General features: G+C 53.6%; 1 protein-coding gene across 1 annotated transcript in view; it reads right to left on the bottom strand.

The window, feature by feature from the left end:
* The window catches only part of DLGAP2 (DLG associated protein 2), a gene marked incomplete at its 5' end in the record, with an annotated part of 450426 nt that overhangs the window by 123338 nt on the left and 306742 nt on the right, over positions 1–20346 (bottom strand). The gene's annotated exons all lie outside the window — the stretch shown is intronic.

Here is a 20346-nt window from a genome sequence, read left to right as displayed (position 1 = left end):
ATAAAAATTTAAAACAACGCTTCCTCATTGACATGGTAGCCAGAGCGACAGAACAGTGTCCCAACAGGGCAGATGTTAGTGAGAAAAAGAGCAGGAAAGTCGGGGAGGAAGGTGTGGTGACTCGCTACAGGGACAGGTCAGTGTCCAGAAGATACAGTCTGTGGACTCAGCTTGAGAGGGGCTGAAGCCATCTCAGAAACCACATCATGACCTATCACCGCCCCTATTCCTCATATATTTATGGTCAGTTGTTCAGCCCCTCAGTTGTGTCTAATGCTTTGTGCCACACATTGGAAAGCATCAATTCTTTGGCAGTAAAGAATGTTTAATTTCTGTATTAACAGAGTGAATACTTTTCTCTCAGATGGTACAGCCATTTGGACAGGTGCCTGGCCTTCTGCTGGGGTCTCTGTTAGCTGCAGCGGCTGAAGGAGGCAGGAAGGACCCAGTGCTTTCAAGTCAATCTTGAACCCCTTGAGTTTCTGGGTCTGATTCTGGGCTGTCACCAATGATAGAGAATTAAAGCTGCATGAAGGACAGCTGGGGGCACTGGGATCCCAGGGACAGAACCTGCCAGCAGGTCTAGATTTCCCTTCTTTTCCAGTGTTTCGGGCAGTACTGTTCTATGGAGCTCATTTCAGCTCATTCTCATCTTAAAGAGTCACCACTCAAGTTTCTCCTCTATGTCAGAAACGTCAGATTCTGGAACTCATGAGTTGTTTTCTGGCTCGACCAGAGCAACAACACAGGTCTGAAAGAGATCCGTCAGGGAGGACAGGGCTGGAGTCCAGTGGAGGCTCAGCACAAGGGCCCCGGAGGAGTCTAATTTCTGGGCGGGTTGAGGAATCCATTTTCCCAGACTTTAGAGCCTTAGACCATAAAATCCAACAAGCTGTCATCCAACTCTGACTTTTCCTCCTGAGATTTTTCTGTTAATGGCTTTGCCACCAGAGACAAAGTGTCCTCTTCCCAGCTCAGGCCAGGGATGCTGGGGCTGGCCGGTCACAGCCCCACACGGTGACCACACAGGAAGCACACGAACCCACACCCAGAGGTTTTCTGAACACCCAGGTGACTCTTTTTCACTTCCATTGCTCTCTTACTTTGTCAGCACCGACTATCCGATTTGGCAAATCACTTATAAATGGCCCACTGGGCCACCAAGGATCAGCCATCTGTGTATTTGCTCACATCAACTCTTTCTTGGTTTAAGTTGTTTTAAAGAAAACATGTGTGCGTACAAGCCCATCCTGTGAATAGCGTGCTGTGGATGACGTGATGCTGAACAAAACGGCAGGAAACCTGGGTTGGCCCCGGACCGTCCCCACCCCCTCGCTCCCTTTCAGGAAAGCGCAGGGACCACCTTGGACCGGCCCCAACCCCCTCGCTCCTTTCAGGAGAGTGCAGGGACCACCTCCCTGAAGCTGTGTGGGGGCTCTGAACAGCAGAGACGCCAAACCCTGCCTCTGAAGACCCAGAAACCTTCACTGTCCACACGGCGGTCCTCGAATCATCAAAATGAGGAGGTGGACAGGGAGACTGTGTGCAGTCGTTACTTAGCGCAGAGATTACGGGCTGGGCTGCACGGCGTACTGGGAAGCCAGGGCCTCCCTGGGCACCAAGGGGGTAAGTACACAGCCGCCCAGGCTCACGTGAGGACTGAACACATTAACACACTGACAATTAGCAAGGACTGGGGCTCTTATTTCTTTAGATAGTCACAGAGCATGACCCAGTTTACAAACAAGCGCAACTGAGATGCCGTCACAATAAATCCTGCGCGACAAAGGCAGCCCAGCCTTTCCCTCCGGGGAAAGCCTCCCACACACATCTCCTGGCTGCTCGTGCTACTTTACCACCAAGCCAGGTGGAGTAGAAATACCGCAAAACCAACAGCCAGCTGGACCTGCGGATGCGGCCCAAAGTCCACTATTTTCTCCAGGGCGGGGCAGGCCAAGCCCTCTGCCCTAGGGAGACAGGGACTGCCGACCCGCCAGGACCACACAGAGGAGGAGACTGAGCCCGTGGCTTGCGCGCTGCAGCGGTGACCATGCCTGTCTCACAGGGATCAGCCCGCAGGGAAAGGCACCTGCTCATCCCCCTTCTGCCCTGGAACCAGCCCCCACACCCCAGGTTCCCATTCACCCCCAGTCGCGGGCCTCCGGGTTTAGCCCCGTGCAGTCAGTGCTCCTGACCTCGCCGCTCAGGGCAGCGTGTCCTCAGGCAAAGACGGAGGTCATCTGTGTCCGGTGCTCTGAGCAGATGCAAACGATCGCCCCGGTCCATGTCAAGGCCGACGTGCCCTTAGGATTCCCACCTGTGTTTCCTGGTGGCCGAGTCACGTTGAGGACATGCTTTTAGGATTCTGAAGTGGAGCGTATTTCAGACTCAGAGCCCTGCTGTCAGCAGGTCGGGGCCTGTGCTGTCCTGTCACTGGGACAGGCAGGCCATCTCGGGTCCTGGGCGCTGCCACCTGGCGATATGGGGCCTGATGACGTTGATAGGTTTGTTTCTGACTTATACAGGGATGTTAATTAGTGAATATTTTCTGGAGTTTTTGTGGTGAAAATCGCATTTGGCTAATGCTGCGTTCTGACCTTCAATTTACCCGTTAACCTCACAACTTTTCTTAGCACTCAGCTAACGACACATCCTTAGGAATGAAGGAGTGAGATGGAAGAACAGCCCCTCCACCAGGAAGGCCCTCTAGGTTACCAAACACAACTGTGCACGGCTCTGACCCCAAGGAGCTGCCTAATTCAGCCGGAGACCATGCTAATGGAGAGACTGATACAACAGGGATGGTCTGGGGAGGAAGAGTGGCCAGAGACACGGACAACCATGCGCGCAGCCAGGAGATCGAGGGCTTACAGCTGCAGCGCTGACACCCGAGGAGGTCTCACGGGAACCTTAGGCTTTCTGAGAAAACAGGGGCGTCCACACACAGCCCTTGCTGCCTGTGCCAGGGACGATCACATCACAAGTCTCCAAGGCTTATCATCATCCTCCAAAGCACAAGTCCCCAACCCAAAGGGACAGCAGCTGCTGCCTGGGACAGGCCCAGGGAGTAACCAGACGTCTCGGGAAGATGAGAAATAAGCAAAGACAGCAAACAGGCTCTTTCCTAAGAGAAATGCAAGAAAAGGAACAGGAAGCCAAGGATGAAGTAGAAGGCATTTCACTAACGGCATTTAGGGTCATGAGTGGCAGCTCAGGAAAACTTAGGCATCTCATGACGTAGGTAACGGCCTGGTCTGCACAGTGACCAGCAGATCCCAGCTAGAACCAGGCCTGGAACCCTCCCCAAGTTCCCTCAGCCCCCCACCCAGCTGTCAGATGGTGGTAGTCCCACTGCCACTGATTTGGGTCAAATGCAGATGGCCATGGCCATCTTAACTGGGGGTTTAGACACAGTGATTAGAGTAAAAGATGGCGACTGGGGGAAAAGGAAACTGGGTCATTTCCAAAGGTCATGTTAACCCCTTGTGTACAAAAGAGGAAAACAGACAAGACACCCTGACACAGGGCGTTGAACCCAAAGAAACACAGAACCCCCACACCCTCACCGTGAAAAACCCTCATTCTGCTGGCCAGACACCACTGACTCCGTGCACCTGAGCAGAGCTCTAGCAAAGTCATTCCTTCCTGCAGACCACTGTCCCAAGCTAGCTGTCCTCTGGGTTCAGGGATTCTCGCTTCGGTCATCACTTTCAATTCCCACTTTTCAGATTCTTCTGGGCCATGTAACCTGACCGCTGGTGGGCTCTGCGTCTGTGAACCATGAGAACCCATATGTTTAGACAAGAGGAAGTGAATGTCAGGGAAGAAAACAAGCAGCTATTTTGGATGCACACTCCTGCGAGCAGATGGGGAGAAGGCAGTTCGTCGTCAGCACAGACAGGTGAGCTGGGAGAGACTCAACCCGGGAGGAGACAGGCGCAGGTCCAAAGATGACGGATGGGGCCTCTGAGCTGGCTTTAAAGTTGCCTTTCTGAGCCAGAGTTTCAACAAAGGAGCAAGATTCCCCACAGAGGACTTAACAGAGGGAGTCCAGTTGAGCTGGGCCATGTGGAGGTAAAACAGTCACAACAGAGGCTGAGGGAGAAGGCGTGGAAGCAGGAGAGCGTGGACATGGAGTAGGGGGAGGAGGAGAGCGTGGACACAGAGCAGGGGGAGGAGGAGAGCGTGGACACGGAGCAGGGGGAGGAGGAGAGCGTGGACACGGAGCAGGGGGAGGAGGAGAGCGTGGACACGGAGCAGGGGGAGGAGGAGAGCGTGGACACGGAGCAGGGGGAGGGGGAGAGCGTGGACACGGAGCAGGGGGAGGGGGAGAGCGTGGACACGGAGCAGGGGGAGGAGGAGGGCGTGGACACGGAGCAGGGGGAGGAGGAGAGCGTGGACATGGAGCAGGGGGAGGAGGAGAGCGTGGACACGGAGCAGGGGGAGGGGGAGAGCGTGGACACAGAGCAGGGGGAGGAGGAGAGCGTGGACACGGAGCAGGGGGAGGAGAGCGTGGACACAGAGCAGGGGGAGGAGAGCGTGGACACGGAGCAGGTGGAGGAGAGCGTGGACATGGAGTAGGGGGAGGAGAGCGTGAACACGGAGTAGGGGGAGGAGAGTGTGGACACGGAGTAGGGGGAGGAGAGTGTGGACACGGAGCAGGGGGAGGAGGAGAGCGTGGACACGGAGCAGGGGGAGGAGGAGAGCGTGGACACGGAGCAGGGGGAGGAGGAGAGCGTGGACACGGAGCAGGGGGAGGAGAGCGTGGACACGGAGCAGGGGGAGGAGAGCATGGACACGGAGCAGGGGGAGGAGGAGAGCGTGGACACGGAGCAGGGGAGCAGGGGGAGGAGAGCGTGGACATGGAGTAGGGGGAGGAGAGCGTGAACATGGAGCAGGGGGAGGAGGAGAGCGTGGACATGGAGCAGGTGGAGGAGAGCGTGGACATGGAGTAGGGGGAGGAGAGTGTGGACAAGGAGTAGGGGGAGGAGAGTGTGGACACGGAGCAGGGGGAGGAGAGCGTGGACACGGAGCAGGGGGAGGAGAGCATGGACACGGAGCAGGGGGAGGAGGAGAGCGTGGACACGGAGCAGGGGAGCAGGGGGAGGAGAGCGTGGACATGGAGCAGGGGGAGGAGGAGAGCGTGGACACGGAGCAGGGGGAGGGGGAGAGTGTGGACACGGAGCAGGGGGAGGGGGAGAGTGTGGACTCGGTGCAGGGTAGGAGAAGTATGGACCCAGTGCAGGGCAGGGAGGCAGTAATTATGGCTGAGTCCTGCCCCATGCAGCACTGGCCATGGCACGGTCCTGGTGTGACCATTTTACGCTGTCCGTCTCTCAACTGACAGTTTGTCTGTCTGGGCCCTGAGCTGCAGGTATGGACCAGGCAGGGGTGGGGCTCCTGCTGTCCTGGGGGCAGGAAGGTCTGGACTGCAGTCCACCCCTGATCCACCCCTGCCATCCTACAGTGCCCCCTGGGAGATGAACCTGACCCTCCCAGGGCAACAGGCCACTTGTTAGTAGAGGTAAGGGTGAAACAGTAAGTGCTGCACACAGTAGATGCTCTATCCTGCAGGATTTGCCTAGAATAAATTTGTCTCTTTTTGCTCACTGGTGTTCAATTTCTTGAGACCCCATGGACTGTAGCCCACCAGGCCCCACTGTCCCTGGGATTCTCCAGGCAAGAATACTGGAGCGGTTGCCATGCCCTCCTCCAGAGGATCTTCCCAACCCAGGGATCAAAACTTTGTTGCATCTCCTGGATTCGTGGGTGGATGCTTAGGGTGCCACCTGGGAAGCCCAGCTCGGCTCTGCACACACTTAGAGTCCTGAGTGTCAGACGGGGCACACAGATCACAGAGCAGTGTGACTTGGGCTGCAGGCAGGAGGAGAGCACAGAGCGGGGCGGGGTCTGGCCCGGGAGGAGGTCCAAAAGGAGGGCGGGCTGGCTGCTTGGAGTCACTGTGCTGGGACAGTGACACCGCATGGGCGAGGGCCCACGGGGAAGCGCACGATCCCAGTAACCGAGATGGTTTCGGCCAAACACACACACTGTGCTTGGCTGAACCGTGGAAGTTGGAGCTGGGGGAGTGGTTGGGGCCCCGGGGGCACAGAGCAAAGGGGAAGGCGGACTGGCACCCCAGAAGCAGGCTGACACCTCACTGCGGCTTCACTGCTGCAGGGACGCTGTTAGGGCTATGTTGCCTTCCTCCCACAGGAGTGCGGTAAGTCAGGCTTCAGAAGGTTTAGAATCGAGCCTTGGGAGTTGAAAGCCAGCTGAGGGTCTGAACCCACAGGTGAGAAGCACAGAGGGTCAGATGCTGTGGAAGGCGGGTGTCGAGGCCTGAGAAGGGCCTGCAGTTAGAGGCAGGACCTGGGCGCTGAATGGGTGGCCCCTGGCGACAGTCCGGGGGACCTTCCAGGCGGCGGTCACGGCGGAGCCCTGGGAGAGGGGAGGGAAATCCCGGGCAAGACCTCTGACCACAGAACAGCAAGTGGGAACCGAGAGCTCAGGAAATGGCAGATGGTGCCTGAAGGTAAATCACTGTCACTTTTAATCTGTTTATTTCTCCATTCTATCACTTGAGGACTGAGTCAAGCATCAAATACTTAAGAGAAAATAGAATAAATACCAGCAGTGCCTCTGTTGGCTACAAAACCACTGCCTTGGCCGTTTCTGAGCTGCTCCATGAAGGTTTAAAGGAGGGAGTGCGTAACAAAACACCACATTTCCACAGAGGCAGTATTAAAAACATTTATCAACCGTAAGCTACAACATCGACCACTTGCGATGAATCCCAACCCCGCTGGGGTGGTGGCCAGTTAATGGAGCCAGTGAGGCTGTCCTGGTGCAGTGCAACTGGAGAACAGCCTTGGGATTCAGGGATGCACCTGGCTGAGCACCCTCCCCCAAAAGGGGACTGTTCACCTCGAGAGACTCGCCAGCGGCAGCAGGACGCAGACGGCCACTGCCCAGCAGGTTCTGCCCCGACTCTGGTCTCGTGGCCTCCTGCCTATGGACTCCACCCTCCCCAGCTTGTGGCCCTTTGCTGAGGCCGCTGCAGGACACAGATGAGGTTGGGGGGCACTGCCCATCTCCTTCCCAGGATTGAGGGCACCCTAGGTTCTGAGCTGGTAGGACCAGACGCTGGTCCAACACCCACTTGAACAGACTCGGAGACTCTTAGAAGTACCGTGGTTCCCAGAGAAACATGGGACCAGCCTGGATGCCCTGATGCTCTGCCCTGGGTCCACATCTGGGGCAGACTGTTCCTGAAGGTGGCTGGAGGAGAGGCATGACGCAATCACGCCCTGCCGGGCCCGGCCGTGTGCAGAAGCCTGCGGGTCACACTCTCTCTTGGCGGGGGTGGGCGGTGGAGGGTACTGGAGAAATTAGCTTTCCTTGCCCTGCAGGGTCTGTGCCTCATGTGGGGCCCTGACGCCTGCCTGGGAGCTGGTCTGGGGAGCACGTGAGGAAAAGGAGCTGCTGAGGGGTGGCCTGGAGGGGGGGCTGATGGGCTGGGCTCTCGGGCAGAGACAGGGCGTGGGGGCCTGGACAGGACACGGGGGTGCAGGAGTGGGGAGAAGGGGCTGCTGGACTAGGCTCTTGGGCAGAGAGAGTGTGGGGGCTGTGGAGGAGGACACGGGCAGGAGGGGAAGGAGGGGCCGGCTGTCCAGCTTCTCCAGAACCCGGCTTGACACGCACGCTGGCTGAGGAGCACCAGCAAGACTGCTAGGCACCTGGGTCCCTGGAGCCAGGTCTCGCCGGCCCAGTTCCAGGGCTGCAGCTACTCAGGGTTCTTGCTCCATCCTAGGCGCCACACTTCCACCACCCGGGGGGCCTCCTGGCAGAAGCATCAGAACATCAGGTCAAAGCCCAGGGGAGAGAACCAGCACCTTGGGCTCCAGAAGACCCATCAGGGCGCTGAACTGTGTTGGTGCTTTTCCGCCTCAGTGTTTGTCTCGTTCAGCAGCTTGTGTGTGTTTCACACGACGCACAGCACAGCGGTTCTGCACTCGGCCTCGTCATTAACGAAAGGGCCTTCTTTATCAACATCAAGGATGATTTTCCTTGTTAAGATTTCTTGTGTGATGAGATGATGAGCAATGTTTGCTTCTGTCACCTGCTGGAAACTAGCATTTCTTCTGAAATCAACCCTTGGAAAAGAAAATGGCTCCTATAAATCAGCCCTGCTGTGTCCCAGGCTGCGGGCCTGGCATGTTTCTCGGAGATAATGCTGCTCAGAAAGTAGCCCAGCGGATGCATCTCCGCGCCGGCCCAGGGCTTGCTCAGTCCCGGCTCCCGCACCCGCCCACTGGTACCCGTTGCCTAGCAACCCAGGATGTTCAGCCCAAGTCCTGAAGCTGAGTTACAGCAGCAGAGGAATTAAATTAATTTATATCTTCCTGATACAACAACAACCCAGCGAAAACTGTGTCCTGTCCAACATGAACCCAGCTGGTCTCTCCTACCTGGTCCCTCACCAGAATCCATCATTTCAGCAGGCTCACCAACTGCCTGGTTTTGGAGATGGGAAACCTAGCCTGGCATTTACAATTTCAATTCTTTCAAAATCTGGCTTGCTGTTTATATTTCATAGACAGAGTGTGTTCTTGAATCTCCATCACCCCAGACTTTTGTGTGGAAGTTACACTGCATGTGAAAATTCACTGGTAACACAGCTGAGCAGTTTCCTTGTGGGATACTGCAGTCTTTACCCCTGACAAAAGCTGCTAATCATTCTTCATTCTTGACTCTACCCCTCAAGTTCCCCAAAGAGACTGGACCACAAAGTAGACGTGGAACAACGAACTGGTTCAAAACTGGGAAAGGAGTACGTCAAGGCTGTATATTGTCACCCTGCTTATTTAACTTATATGCAAAGTACATCATGAGACATGCCGGGCTGGATGAATCACAAGCTGGAATCAGGATTCCTGGGAAAAAATATCAATAACTTCAGTTATGCCGATAACACTACCCTTATGGCAGAAAGTGAAAGGGAAGTAAAGAGCCTCTTGATGAAAGTGAAAGAAGAGAGTGAAAAAGCTGGCTTAAAGCTCAGCATTCAAAAAACTAAGATCACGGCATCCAACCCCCAGTCACACTTCATGGCAAATAGATGGGGAAACAATGGAAACAGTGAGAGACTTTATTTTCTTGAGCTCCAAAATCACTGCATATGCTGACTGCAGCCATGAAATTAAAAGATGCTTGCTCCTTGGAAGAAAAGCTATGACCAACCTAGACAGCATATTAAAAAGCAGAGACATTTCTTTGCCAACAAAGGTCCATCTAGTCAAAGCTATGGTTTTTCCAGTAAACATGTATGAATGTGAGATTTGGATCATAAAGAAAGCTGAGTGCCGAAGAATTGATGCTTTTGAACTGTGGTGTTGGACAAGACTCTTGAGAGTCCCTTGGACTGCAAGGAGGTCAAAGCAGTCAATCCTAAAGGAAATATTCATCCTGAATATTCATTGGAAGGACTGATGCTGAAGCTAAAGCTATTAAAAAGACTCTGATGCTGGCAAAGATTGAAGGCAGAAGGAGAAGGGGATGACAGAGGATAAGAAGGTTGGATGGCATCACTGACTCAGTGGACATGAGTTTGAGCAAGCTCTGGGAGTTGGTGATGGACGGGGAAGCCTGGCATGCTGTAGTCCTTGGGGTCGCAAAGAGTAGGACACGACTGAGTGACTGAACAAAGTAGATGATGAGGTTTCATCTCTGTAAAGTTGAGGAAATACTGCCTTAATCCAATGTAAAGAAAATGCACCAGAAGTTATCTCCAGTTTCTGTGAATAAAATTCACAAATCCTATAGTATAAACAGCATGAGAACCCTGAAGCGGTAAGAGTCGGGTGTGGTGGTTTTGATGTGATCCCTCATACTCCGCATTGTCTGCAGGGTGAGTTGCAGAAAGAGGATGTGCTGACCCCCAGACCTCAACTTGGCTGTAGGACCCAGGAAGTCACTTTGCTTTGTAGGAGTTTATCTTATCATCTTAATCCTCGGGGGTATTATGAGGACAACAGGAAATAAGATGAAAAAGTCCTAGCAAAGGTTTGGATAAATATTTGGTTAAACAGTTATAAAAAATTAAAGTGATTAAAAACTCCACTAATACTTGCTTCTTCACAGCTAATCAAAACAATTAGCTACAAGACACAAGTTCAGTACTAAGCAGCTGGGACACCGGGAGTGGTTGCGGGGCGTTCAGGTGGGGGTCTCACATGTAGAATGATTTTAACTTGATGGACTCGATATTTCCATCTCTGTAACTCCATGCTTCGGAGGAGAAGTGACTGGGGCAGACATCCATAAGTCAGGAGCCTTGCGGACAGTGCTGTGAGGTTCCGGGTGGCCATGCACACGTTTCCCGTTCGTTGTCTGGTTATGATCAGTGTCAGTCTGTTGGTACCAGGACGGGGTCTCTTTATTCACTTCATTCCACTAAATGTCGACAAGTCTGAAGGTAGCACAGCTTCCTAACACTGACTGTCCCCACGAGGGAATCCACAGGACGTAAAGCCCAAAGAGAGGCTGTGAACGCGGCCACAAGGCTCCTCTCTGGGGCAGGACTGGTCAGATTTCAGGTGTTCACCCCACCAATCAATTTACAAACCACCCATGCTTGGTATTTGGCTCATTTGGCGAAGACGTGAACGTAAGCTCACTTAAGAGTCTCCCCAACAGTGATAAACACACCCTCTCAGAATGGAGCCCCTTCAAGGACCCCCAGCTGCAATGCTGATTGTGGATATGGAGCATCAAGCCTTCCAAATGGGAGGGGGGGTTGGTGGCTGGTGACACCCTGGGGGAGTGTGGCGATCCCTTGGCAGATGGGTCAGGACAGCCCAGCACACACTCCCCTCTATGGAGTGGACGGAAGACCGGCCGGGACACATGGAGATGTCCAGTCCCGAGTCTCCCTAACCATAAAAACCCGCCCTCCTCTGCCTGGACTCTGCTTCCCACCCCCCTTCCTGCCCCTCTTTGAATCTCTGCTGATGCTGCTGCTAAGTCACTTCAGTTGTGTCTGACTCTGTGCGACCCCATAGATGGCAGCCCACCAGGCTCGCCCGTCCCTGGGATTCTCCAGGTAAGAACACTGGAGTGGGTTACCATTTCCTTCTTCAGTGCATGAAAGTGAAAAGTGAAAGTGAGGTCGCTCAGGCGTGTCCGACTCTCAGCGACCCCATGGCCTGCAGCCTACAGGCCCCTCCGTCCATGGGATTCTCCAGGCCAGAGTACTGGAGTGGGGTGCCATTGAATCTCTGGGAACTGAGCAAAGTTTCTGAGTCCTCTGGTTAAACCCACCCATCACTGCTCCATCACTAAAGCTTCGAGAAAACAGCATTCCTCAGAATTCACCTGCCACGTCCAGCCCTCACACCCTCAAGACAGTTCAGGTACACTCATGGGAGAGTCAGACATTGCTTCAGGCTGGTAAAGGGTATGGACACATTTGCACAGCATTTTGTCGAAAACTTTAGGGTTTTATTAACTCTCGGAAACTGAGCCATTATCCACCAGCCAACAAACACCCTGTGTCTAAATGCATCTGGTTAAACCATGGATCTGCCATTTTTAAAAGGTCAAAGTCAGGGAAATACCAAGGACTACCTCCTTTAACAGACTAAAAGGAGAGAAATAATATATGTTAGAATAACTTCCATCTGAAATCAGAAAATGCAGTAAGTTTTTATTCTCACTGAGGGAAAACGCTCAGTTATTCAGAACACCAGCCCAACCTAAATGACTACACTACTAGCCATTTTTTTTTTTTAATGTACATTTCCAAACACACTGTAGGAGGAACACAGAGCTCTTGTGCAGACAGAGAGCAGACACAGTTACAGGAGCGGTCGCCTTCATCACTGTCTGCATCAACTTTATGAGCTGTAGACACGTGCACCCCCTTCACAACGGGACTAATGAGGAAAATAACCGAGAGCGTAGCGCCTGCGACTGCAGCTCTGTTTTGCTTCCGTGAAGACATGCTTGGAAAACAAGAAAGTCTTTCAGGATGGGGGGTGGGGCTGGGGAGGGGGCAGGAGTACTTCACCAAGGAAGATAAACTTTGCCGTAGAAGAGGAGAAATATGGCTAGTAACCTGAAATGAAGAGAAAGCACCTGCAAGGAAGATGCCATTTTTAGTAAATATCAGATCTCAGTTTGTTTCGAAGCTGGCTGAAAGTATGTTTGCAAGGATCCATCTGTCTTATCAGAAGTGAAAGCTTGCCATCGGCTTGTCCTGTTAGTATTCAAAATAGATCTTAAAGCTACTAATTAAGGGGATAAACCCATGTTTCTAGGAGGCAGGGTGCAGACTAACCGGCTGGAATACCTTTCTCATCACATTTCTTCTCTTCTAGTTTGCAGCCCACACGAGACCTCAGAGCAGTGCTTAGAACAGGATGGGGTGGAGGGTGGCGTCTAACCTGGTTCTCTCTGCGGCTATTTCTATGGTGTCTGACCAAGGACCATTTGTGTGGATTATGACTGTGACTTGAGAACAATTCTTTGGACTTGGACCTTTTAAAAATGTAAATAAGCAAGATGAGTAAAATAGGATAAAAACACAGAGATGCCCATGCTAACATACGCGATCTGCTCAATATGGGGTGCCCTTAAGAATCCTGCAGCTCCCCTGAGACCTGGGACTCTTACCACGTCACCCGAAACTCACTGGGAACAAGGACAGGGGGCCCATAACACCGAGGGTCTGCAGGCCTGTGGGCGGGGGAAACCTGGAGCCTGGACGGGTGGACTCAGGCCAGAGCCCGGCCCCGGGCTACTGCCTGGGCTTCTCAGGTCGATGGCAAACCCTGGGCTCGTCAATGGATCCCACTGAAGTTCACATGCAGAGACGGCTGCTATCTGGCACTGATCAAGCACAGATGTTAGATGATTCATCAACAATCTATGTCACTTTATTTTTTAATAAATGAAGTTTGTGTTTCTGTGCCCACACTTTTTTTAAGTTAAAAAGCTTAGTTTGCGCAGAAAGGTGATCCTTGACAAAGTCATTTTTTAAAAGCAATGTTATTAAGTCAGCCACTTCCGAAATGACACTGTAACAGCCCTGAGTTCCGTATTTGCAAGCAACAAGAATAGGCACCCAAGTCAACTCTGAACAGTCCTGTGAGTGCCTTGAAAGCATTGCTGTAGCACCCACACGGTGTTACTCATTTAGTGAGACTGACAGAACTTCGGTCATATTTAAAAGGGAAAATAAGCATAAGCAGCGTTGGCAGCACGTAAGGAGGTAGAGGCTGGAGTGTGGAGATGCTTCTCTGACCTGCGACGCCATCTGCGATCAGGAGACCATCATCAGGGTCAGCAGGCACCTCACACGAGCCTTCTGCAAAGTGGGGAAGGCTTCCTATCTGCACAAGGTTGTTAGCCTGCAGCTCTCCCAGGGACAAGCTTGTTCCAAAACCAGCGAGGAGGTCTCTTCTGAATGAGACGCAAAACAGTAGCAGAGACTTCATCCACGAAAATAGCTGGAAAAGCCTACAGGTCAGGAGTAGGGGTCCGTCAGAACAAAGCAGGGGATCGATCCTGGGTTAGGAGTCGACATGGCGAGTCAGAACTTTCCGTGGGAGGGGCTGTGGCTCTGGTCCCCAGGTGGACCTCCAATTGCACACATAGCCCTCGGAGGGGCTGGTAAGGCTGCACTGGCCACTGCCCCCCAGGCGCTCAGGTCGGCCGGGTTCATGTATGCTCAACGAGAAATGACAAGGAAGAGGAGCTTTGCCTCAGGGAAGGTGCAGAGTGCTCTGAACACTTGGTGACGAACCTCAGGCTGCACGTCTGAGTGCTCCCCTGCGGAGGTGACCTTTCACCCCAGAAGAAATGGGTTTCTGGGCCTCCGCAGGTGGGAGGCCTGGGGAGCTCTGAGGAGGGGAGCAGGGCTAATCCAAGAAGAAAGAATCCAGCCACCTCGGCAAAGCCTGGGAAGAAGCGAACGGGAGGGGCGGTCTCTGGGAAGGAGTGAGGAGCCAGGACTAGGACCCCTGGGGTCGCCCTGTCCACGCACTGGCCGCTCCCTGACCCCGCTCTCCCAGCCTGGGGGCCGGCGCCCACGCTGCTGGCCCGGGCTCCGCAGGCCCCCCGCCCACACTCTACCTCCCGGACCCGAGGTTAGTCCTCCCAGGACTCAGATGATGGGCTGGCAGCCAGGAAGCAGGTGGGACCACGGCTCTTCCCGGAGGCCCGAAGGCACTCACAGAGGCCTCAGGCCCGGCAGCATCCCGGCTGAAGACCAGAGGGCCCAGGGCACCCCCGTACCCCTGGTCGCACCTCCAGCCTGGCCCCGAGCCCTCCCTGCAGGCAACACTGCCCAGGCTTGCCGGTCGCTGCGGGCTGGACCCAGCGGGGTGGGGGCGGGGGCAGGAGCGCCAGGGCGGAGGGACCAGCATGCTCAGGAAGGAGGACTTGGCTTCCCTGGGGCAGGGCCAGCCTGGTGGTCTCAGAGGCCCTGCGCCCCGGGCTGTGGGCAGGTGAGGCGGCCTCGGGGCCTGAGGCAGGATTTGGCCTCTGACTCAGCCATGGTTTCTCCGCCCCACCGTCTCCAGGTTCTGAGCTGCACCCCAGACAGAAAACTCTACCCCAGCTGGAACACAGACCAGAGAACTTGTAGAACAAAAGCAGTGCATTTAATGGTGTGTCTGCAAAGGCTTCATTGCTTCCTGCTCACCCCCTGCGACAGAGCTCAGAGAAGTGTGGGCATTTTATTTGAGAAAAACCTACTTTCCTCGAAATAAACACTCACCTCAGCAAATCCCTACCACCCACTACAACGCAAGCCCGTGTCTGTGCTGTTGGCTCACTCCTATCCTTCAAACACACTTCAGGATGAGAGGCTCCAGCATATCTGAAAACGTCAGCATTTCACTGGGAGGGACACCGTGCTTGGCCCAGGGCAGATGCTATGGGGGGTGGATGCTGTTCTCTGAAGAGCCAGGCCACCTTCCCAGAGGGTGATGTCCCACGTGGTCTCTGCTGACACGCGCCACCGGCGTGGACAGCCGGCTGGTGTGGAGCCCTGGCCACTCCCCGGCCAGTGTCCTGTTGTTCGGAAACCGTGGTCCTGTCTTTCCTGGAGCAGCCTGTGGACCGGACACCTCCGCTCTGGCCTCCCGCCGAGCCCCACCGCCCCGCGTGCCTTGTCCACCCGCACCGCGCACCCCGCTCCCTGCATCTGGCTGGTTGTGCGTGCACACATCCAAATTCCAAGACACACAAAAACTCCAAAGACAAAAATATCTTACTGCATTTGAATATCCAGTTTCTATGGAGACAGAAATCAAAGTGAACTAATGAGAGGGGTTTAAAACGTCTTTTTTTTTTTTAATACTTCCAGCCTGATGCTTTACATTTCTGGAGTGTGTTGAAATGCCCAGGAGCTGGTTATTATTCCAAACACACTTTGCTAAAAGGCAACCCTGCATTCTAATGAGATTTGTTGATGACAGCTCGTTTTCATTGCTGCGCTCTCGCTGACCCTTACAAATGCTTTGATTACATGGTAAGGTGGCAATTTTGAAACTTCTGGGCTCTGAGAAAGCTCTCTGGTCCTTCTCACACCAGGACCCAGGGTGGTGCTGGTCAGCATGGGGCCGTGGGCACAGATTCAATGTGCTGCTTCTTTCAAGGGACCCCAGGAGATGTTTTGTCAGGTGTCACCAAACTCAGTTCGCAGATGACTGCACTTCCGATAAGCCACCTGATTTCCGGGCCTTCTGCTCAGAATATAAGACTGTCAAAATACTCGCACACAGCCTGGCACACGGTCCATTTTGTCACGTGTGTTACAGAGGAATTACAGACTGACCTTGACAATAACCTAGTTAGAAAAGTAAATTCCATTATGGCCTGTGTTGCTCTTGAAGATGTCTGTAGGATACACACACATGAGAGATGGCCTTCTGTGCTCAGAGAAAACTGTGATGGAGGGGAAGACTGTCTCACGGTGATTGCTGCCCAAGGCTCTCCAGGAAGCTGACCCATCGCATGGCTGAACTCCGGCCGCCGGTTCCCGGAGCTCAGCAGGGCGCCCCGTGCCGCCCCTGGAATGGCTGCACCACAACCTCCGAGCACGTCTTCCTCTGCCTAGACTCCACTCCCCTCCCGGCTGTGTCCCTCCGAGTCTGACCTAATTCCAGGCTCCATGCACGTCCTTGGAACTGGTCTTCTCTGCAAACAGTGGGCTCCTCGTGCCTCTCTCACCTCTGTGACTTGAACCCACGCACAGTGCCTGGCAGACTTTGAATCTCCACCACCCCACATGAGTACGGTCTGCGTCTGTGGACAACAGATCCCCTGGCACCAAAAGAGTCGTCCTGCACCTTCACAGGGGCTGCTCCACTGGAGTGGGGCGAGGGTGTGCCCTCAGCCCCACTGTGCTGGGGAATCGGCTTTCATGGTTTACAAGTTCCCAGGTGACTCATAGAGACCCAATTTCAGAGACGTTGTCACCAGCTATGAGTCCATGTGCACAAGGCCTGGTCTCAGCCTGTCTCCATGCGTCACATGCCCGGCCCACAGCAGGGAAACCGACCCCAGATCCTGCATGTTGCCGACTGCGTCAGAGCAGAGATGACATGAAGGAAGGAAGTCTTCCTCTCGTGGAGCCCCGCCCAGGCTGGTGCCAGTCTCCTGGACCTCCAGGCTCAGGATGCATCCCTAACATCCCCAACTCACGGGCTGGTTCCTGTGGAGCTGGGAAGGCGTCAGCTTGGTGGATGCAGGGCTCACGCTCTGCCCTGGCTGTGGGGTCAGCTGCTGTGTGCGATGCGAGGTGGGCACGATGGTGAGGCCCTCTTGACCGTGCAGGGTGGCCCCTCCATGAGGGCACAGCTGCACCTGCGTCTCCCTGGAAGGTGGGCCAGGAGCCTGTGCATGGGCCAGAACCGGGGCACGCCCCTCAGGCCCTTTCATCTGCACTCCTGTCAAGGCTGCTTCTCCAGGATGCCACCAGAACAGGGGACAAGGCTGGCACAGGCCTGTGGATACTAACACCCTCCTGAGTCACGAAGCCCAGAGCTAGGATCCAACAATGGGGGCGGGGAGGTGCCACGGAGGGGCCTGAAAAAGATGAGGAGCCTCTTCTCAAGTTGGGAGTCCCTGATGTGTATGTAGGGAGGTAGGCACTGTTTTAGAATAAATGCCCAAATCTGGTTTTCCCCTTTGACTGGGATTAACAGAAGGGCTTCTCTGATGGCTCAAGTGGGAAAGAATCTGCCTGCAATGCCAGAGACACAGGAGATGCAGGTTTGATCCTTGGGTCGGGAGGATCCCCTGGAAAAGGGAATGGCAACCCACTCCAGTATTCTTGCCTGAAGAATTCTGTGGATGGAGGAACCTCGCAGACTACAATCCATGGGGTCACAAAGAGTTGGACACGACTGAGCTACTAACACAAACATTGTTACTAAATTAGGAAAAAGTAATGTAGATAGGACTTTCTAATCTAGAAAGGACTCAAATGTCCCACCTTCCCCCCACACTCCTGACACAGGGGATGCTATCAGGGTAGAAAAGCCTTGATGAAGGGCGAGACCATTGGGTGGACTGAGCTGGAATGGGGCCCCCCAGCCTGAACCTCTCCGGGAGCTGCCTCTTTGCATACACAGTGGTGACCTTCATCACAAGTACCTTGCCGAGTGATTGAAAAAATTAGGTAACACAGAAACCAGTGGCTATGCACCGACTAAGTGATGAGAAGCATAGAAGGTGGACCTGCACGTGTGTGCAAAGGTCAAGATGGTGAGCAAGCAGAACACTGGCAGGAAGGCTTTTTTTTTTTTTTTAATAATAAATAGGACTCATGTTACTCATGTAACTTTAAAAACTGCCATGGAAGTCAACGAAAAGTAAATGGTCTGGAATTCATGATGACTGGGACTTTCAAGTTTACAGTCTGAAGGTGTGATGAGTTTTCAAACATAGATGTAATGCATGTAAATGCATCAGTACATTAACTTAAAAATTACAAGAACATGTTTACTAAGCAGTTTTTAAAGGACTGCTTATTACAGCACTTCTTTTAAAATAAAAATGAATTATTTTTTTTTGTACAAGTTCTAACTCTCAAGTAGTTGTTCAAATCGCATTTTTCTGTCTCTCAGGCTTTTGAGTATAAAGAGAAACAAATTTCAGAAGAGAGTTTTTCTCTGCCGCTCAGCTGCGGCGACAGCTGGCATCCTCGCACATCCATTCTGTAGCATTATTCTCATCCCAGAATACTTGCACATCCATTATTGAGAACTGCGACGTCACATAATTATAGGGGAGAGGACTGTAGGAGGAAGACCAAGTTTGGAAGGAAGTGAGAGCTGCGGGTGGATGTGAGGAAGGGCCCCAGGTGGCCGCGGTCAACACAGAGGAGACTAGTGACCGCCCGCGGGCCCCCAGCCTAGGACCGGTCAGGGCCCTGTCAGCCGTGCTCCGCAACCCCCATCCCCCGCCACCCGCGTCTGCCGCGCTCTCCCCTCCCCTGGCTACCCCATGAGCCAAGCTCCGCTTTGCCTCAGTAAAACCCCGCCTCCGTCAGCCAAGCCCAGCCCCTCCGCTCCTACCAGCCGCGCTGCACCCTCCCCCACCACCGCAAGGGAGCCAAGCTCCACTCTGCCTCAATCCAACTCCGCCTCCGTAACTAAGCTCCACCCCATCACCCAAGCCCCGCCCCGTCAGCGAAGCCCCACCCCGTCAGTCAAGCCCCGCCCCCACAGCCGTGCTCTGCCTGGGTCAGCCAAACTCTGAGACGTGCTTCAGGAGCAGGTCCTTCTTCCCGCAAGTTTTCACAGGAGGCCACGCTCACTGATCCAACCCTGAGATCAGCCTTCAGAGCAAGGAGGGATCCTGGTTCTGACGGCCCACCTGGTGACCCCGTTTCTAACTGTGGCTCTAGGGCCAGAGCCATAGGTCCTGGGAGCTGATGAGACTGCACACTCTCAGCCCCCTGACCCGGGCCGTCTCAGACAGGTTGCACAGGCAGCCCTGGGTGAGGGCCACACTTGGGCACAAGCGGAGATTCCCCAGGGGCCACCCTCGGCTCGGCCTGGGCTGAGAACAGAGCTGCGGGGTCAGGTTACCACGGAGTCGAGCCTCTCATCCTGGGTGATCCCTAGAAGGAAACAAGGCAGGATGATGGCCAGGACCAGAACAGCAGGGAGGCCCCCTGCCCAGGGGTGTTTGGGTCACCCTGCTTATTTAACTTATATGCAGAGTACATCATGTGAAATGTTCGACTGGATGAAGCAGAGGCTGGAATCAAGATTGCTGGGAGAAATATCAATAACCTCAGATATGCCGATGATACCATCCTAATGGCAGAAAGCAAAAAGGAACTAAAGAGCCTCTTGATTAAGGTGAAAGAGGAGACTGAAAGGGCTGGCTTAAAACTCAACATTCAAAAAAGGAAGATCATGGCATCTGGTTCCATCACTTCATGGCAAATAGATAGGGAAAATGGAAACAGTAACAGACTTTATTTTCCTGGGCTCCAAAATCACTGCAGACTGTGCCTGAAGACATGAAATTAAAAGACGCTTGCTCCTTGGAAGAAAAACTATGACAAACCTAGAGAACATATTAAGACGCAGACACATCACCTTGCTGACAAAGGTCCATTTAGTCAAAGCTATGGTTTTTCCAGTGGTCATGTACGGATGTGAGAGTTGGACCATAAAGAACGCTGAGCACTGAAGAATTGATGCTTTTGAATGGTGGTGCTGGAGAAGACTCTTGAGAGTCCCTTGGACTGCAAGGAAATCAAAACAGTCCATCCTAAAGGAGATTAGTCCTGAGTGTTCATTGGAAGGACTGATGCTGATAGTGAAGCTCCAATACTTTGGCCACCTGATGTGAAGAACTGACTCATTGAAAGAGACCCTGATGCTGGGAAAGATTGAAGGCGGGAGGAGAAGGGGATGTCAGAGGACAAGAAGGTTGGATGGCATCACTGACTCAATGGACATGAGTTTGAGCAAGCTCCAGGAGATGGTGTGCTGGAGTCTGTGGGGTCACAAAGAGTCAGACACAACTGAGTGACTGAACAATAGCAACTGTGTGTGGCCTCATAAGACAACTGCACTGCGTTCAGTTTGCACAGTGGCTTCTGAAGGAGAACGTGAGCCTCACTGGGCACAGACTGTGCTCTGATGATCTCTGAACAGCCAGACCCACCAGTGTTTGATGTTTAGCTAACATTCAAGGGACGGTTGAAAAGTGCACAAAAGGTGACGCACTGCCCAGAGTCAGGGTCAAGACTGAAATCCTCGCATCTGTCCAACACAGGGTTATCAGTGAAGCGCACTGGCGTTTAAACGTAGT

This window comes from Muntiacus reevesi, chromosome 10 (genome assembly GCF_963930625.1).
Source record: "Muntiacus reevesi chromosome 10, mMunRee1.1, whole genome shotgun sequence".
In the NCBI taxonomy this organism is placed as follows: domain Eukaryota; kingdom Metazoa; phylum Chordata; class Mammalia; order Artiodactyla; family Cervidae; genus Muntiacus; species Muntiacus reevesi.
This window is presented reverse-complemented; position numbering and strand designations above follow the sequence as displayed.